This window comes from Urocitellus parryii (genome assembly GCF_045843805.1).
Source record: "Urocitellus parryii isolate mUroPar1 chromosome 13 unlocalized genomic scaffold, mUroPar1.hap1 SUPER_13_unloc_10, whole genome shotgun sequence".
Classification (NCBI taxonomy): domain Eukaryota; kingdom Metazoa; phylum Chordata; class Mammalia; order Rodentia; family Sciuridae; genus Urocitellus; species Urocitellus parryii.
Window position 1 is genome coordinate 1,868,612 of NW_027551762.1, and position 4,413 is coordinate 1,873,024.

General features: G+C 40.4%; 1 pseudogene; it reads left to right on the forward strand.

Annotated features, from left to right (window-relative positions):
• Positions 1–252: 252 nt before the first annotated feature.
• LOC144251310 (sorting nexin-21 pseudogene) lies at positions 253–893 on the forward strand (annotated as a pseudogene).
• Positions 894–4,413: the final 3,520 nt, after the last annotated feature.

Here is a 4,413-nt window from a genome sequence, read left to right on the forward strand (position 1 = left end):
AGCTGCACCCTCAGCTTCACCAGCGCTGAGCACCACAAGGAGGCCCGCCTGGACTCCCAGGGACAGACACCGCGAGAAGACAGAACAGACTCCCCCACCTGATGGGCAGCGAGGCAGTCAATTCCTAGCCCCGGAGCTATAGGATTTCTGGAAGTAATCCCAATACACTCTGGTATCCCGGCAGCTGCCCTTTGAGGTGACCAGCACCAGTGTTGTCAAGGACCCTCCCTCCTACTCTATACCCTTGCCATGATGTGTCCAGGGCCACCAGATCGCCAGCCAGCCCAGATTTCTTGCAGCTACTCAGACTTTAAGCAGCTGCACCGAAACCTGCAGCTGAAGTTCTAGGGCCAATGGATGCCGTCTCCTTCCCCCGTGAGCGCCGGCGCCAGAATTTTACCATAGAGACGATTGCCCGCCTTAGCAGAGCCTTTGGACAGTTTTTTTGGGCCACCTACAAGCCGTGCCTGAGCTACGCCATGCCCCAGACCTGCAGGACTTCTTCGTGCTGCCAGAGCTGCAGCAGGCACAGAGCCTCACCTATACTGGCTTCTATCGTGAGGCCCTGGCACTCTGGGCCAATGCCTGACAGCTGCAGACCCAGCTGGATGTCCTCCTGGGGCCCAGACCGTTCTCTGCTGACCCTAGCTGGGCTGGCTGTGTGCCACCAGGAGCTGGAGGACCCTGTGGAGGCCTAGGCCTGTTGTGAGAAGGCCCTGCAGCTGTTGGGAGAAAAGAGCCCCCATTCTTTCCTGGCACCCTTCCTGGAGGCCCATGTCCGACTCCCCTGGTGCCTAGGTCTGGACAAATGCCACTCAGAGTCCCTGCTCCAGGCCCCTGTGCCATCCCCCAGTCTCAAAGAATTGCTGCTCATCAAGGAGGTGCTGGGCTAACCCTCACCTAGCCTTAAAGCCACTGTAGGGAGAAGGGCTGCCCCAGGATTTGGGGAGCAGGGGACTGAAGAGGAGGACATGGAAAGCAGCTAGAAGGCCGCAGGGTTACTGAGAACCCCCAGAAGTTCCACAGAGAATTTGCAGTGGACAGAAGAAATTTTGTTTTGACTTGGGCTGAGGACAAGCTTTGGCTGGGGATTGGTACCCAGGGAATGGTACAAGGAGGAAGTCTGACACAGCCCCTCTAGCTTATTCACAGCCAGGGGCCATTGCCCAGGTCAGGATTAATGTGTTCTTTTCCATGGGCCTCTAAGCCATCAAGTCAGCCTGACTGAAGTCTTGCAGTTGAGAGCCAGAGAAAGGGCTGTAGTTCTGGCCCAAGGAAATTAAAGATCAGCCACTCAGGGAAAAAAAAAAGAATTCTGTTAATTATGGTACAATAGAAACCCAAACACATTTCAAAGGTGCATATGTATATTTGTGTGTGTGTGTGTGTGTGTGTATATATATATATATTTGTATGTATATACATATATATGTGTGTGTGTATCTAGTAAGTGCTAAATTAACTGTTAATTATGATTGTAATCATGTTGATTTAATCAATATTGTACCCTGTAAATGTATACAATTATTATTATTTGTCAATTAAAAATAATATTATTTTAGTTTTTTTTTTTTTTGTCACTGTGACCAAAGTACCTGACAACAACTACTTAGAGAAGTAAACATTTATTTTGTCTCATAGTTTTAGAGGTTCAGTCCATGATTAGCCAATTCCATAGCTCCGGGCCCAAGGTGAGGCAGAGCATCATGGTGGTGGAAGGCATAGCAGAGGAAAGCAGCTCAAGACTTGACAGCAGGTAGGAGAGGGAGAGAAAGCATATTTCCCTTCCCAGGGATAAAATATAAACCCCAAAGTCATGTCCCCAGTAACTTACTTCCTTCAGCCACACCCTAACTGCTGCCTGCAGTTACCACCCAATTAATCCATATCAGTGGATTAATCCACTTATTAGATTACAATCCTCATACTGTAATCATTTCACCTGTAAACATCCTTGCATTGCCTCACACATGCACTTTTGGGAGTCATCTCAGATCTAAACCATAACAAATATTAATTTTAAAAACCATAGTTTTATTCTATAAATGTTACTCCAAATGCTACCTCATAGAGCAACATATTTATTGTGTGAATAAATAACCTATTTTGAATAAACTTTAGACAAAAATTTTACCCTGCAATACCTCAGTTTTCTCCAGTGAAAATAGAGGGAAAGTTATTTAATTCCCTCTCTCTTATATTATTGTAGAAATATTGGGAAATTGCTACACAAGGTTTTTAAAATGTAGAAAAGACCTGAAAGAGTTCAGGTGGTCATTTATGTAGAGGGACATTTTTCTAAGTGACCATATGACTTTAAATACAAGAATTTAACAACTGTACTATCATATTTGGTCCATAAATTTATAACAACTTGAATTTTCAGGACAAGACAAAGGCTGCATGAGAATTTGTTTTAATTTTAATTATCTTAGAATGAACGTTTGGTAATTTGAGCATTTTGATTGAGGAGAATTAAAGCAATATAAAAAACATTCCAAAGCTAGACTCCCTATTAAGCTAGAGACTCCCTACTTTATACTAAAATAGGGAAAAAATGCCATTGCCAAGATATAGGTATTTGGTGTTTCAAATAATCAACTAGAACGTTCTAAAACTGCCCATATAAATTTTCTTGCATTGTTTTGTGATATAGATGTACTTCTGTCTGTTGCTTCCTCCCTGTCTCCCTGCCTCCTTCCTTCCACTTTGAGAAAACCAGGAACAGTTCCCTGCTAAATGTGGGCATGTTCCTGGAGAACAGACTCCTGTGAGGAGCTCCATCTGAGAAGGCTCTTGTTTCTAATGAAGCATATGATTTTCCTCAGGGCTGTGTCTTGTGGTCACAGTCTCTTCATGGAAGGAAAAACTGGATTTGGGGGCTATGATATGGTTTTATGTCAGCTGCTCAGAGCAAGTGCAATCAATCCATTCCTAGCAAGAATATTAATAAATGAATCCATCATAAAATATCATTTCCTTTTCAACCAAAATGGGACAGTAATTTCTTTGATGTATTCAAGAAATGCATAAAAATTACATAAAGAAAAAAGGAAGAATTTTACTTTATTTTTAGAATTTGGATTCATATGATATTGAAATTTTTAATGTAACTAATTTATGGGAAATTATTTCTAGTTTAATACACTGGGTTGTTGTCAAAACAACCTTAGTTTTCTGACTCTTCTACCATCTAGCCAACAGGCAGAGTGGGAGGATTCAGGGTATTTCACCAACGAGCCACAGGATTCTCTGTCTCTGATTTTCCCTAGAATGCTTCTGCTCCTGGTATGTAGTACCCCTCCAGACATCAGACTCTCATTTTAGCTCCTCTATTTAATGCAATGTTTACCTGAAATTATTTAAATAGTAATAGAAAACTTGAGTGTCTGCCTAAAAAATTTCCATGAAACAATCACTTCCTTTAGACAGGTGTACACATGCTTGTAATCCAAGGAGCTCAGGAGGCTGAGGTCGGAGAATTAGACCACACCTATTTTTTGTACTCACTTTCTTAATTGTATTTTTGGAGCTGTAGTTTCTTCTTCCAGTCACCATTATATTTTCAGCCTTCTGCATATTCCACGTGTTAATTTACTCAGTCAACACGTTTTAAAAAATTACAGAACATTTGCTATATTCTAATAAGTCAATATGCAGGTGGGAATTATTATTTGGATAAACCTAATTATTTTCACTTTTATTTAAGAAGAGAAAGACCTAATATTTTTGTTATTAATTTTATACCATTATATTATTAATTGGATATACTAATATTGTTTCTCAATAGTAGATGATAATACACTTATTTTTCTTCTTTGCTCCTCCTATGTAAGCATCTCAACTATCTATTTGCCTTGCCAAAATAAGCCAAAAGGATAAATTTATTGAGAGAGATTTGGAAGAACCAGTTTACTCCAACAAAATGTATTTTTGATTATTTCAAAGGCTGCTAAAAATGAAATGGCAAGTTCCTGGGAGTAAATATTTGGAAAAACATCCAAATAATTTGTGACTTTTTCAGTTTTTTTTTTTAAATTTTAGTTGCATATGGACCCAATACCTTTATTTTATTTATTTACTTTTATGTGGTGCTGAGAATCAAACCCAGTGCCTCACATGTGCTATGCAAGCACTCCACCACTAAGCCCCAATCTCAGCCCCATCTTTTTTAGTTTTTGTCCAAACTCATGAAAAAAATAAATAAATTGCAATGGTAATATTGAGAGTCACTTAATTTGTTAATGTTTTTAAAGGAAACTTAATTGACCAAATTGTAATCCCACAGGTCAATTAATTGTACCACAGAGTAAGTAGAAAGGGAAAGACTGTCTGAATTTTCATCCATACCTATGTGCATCTGTGTGTGCAGGTGCTCAGGAATTATGAAGGAGTTTACACTGTATGTAAGAC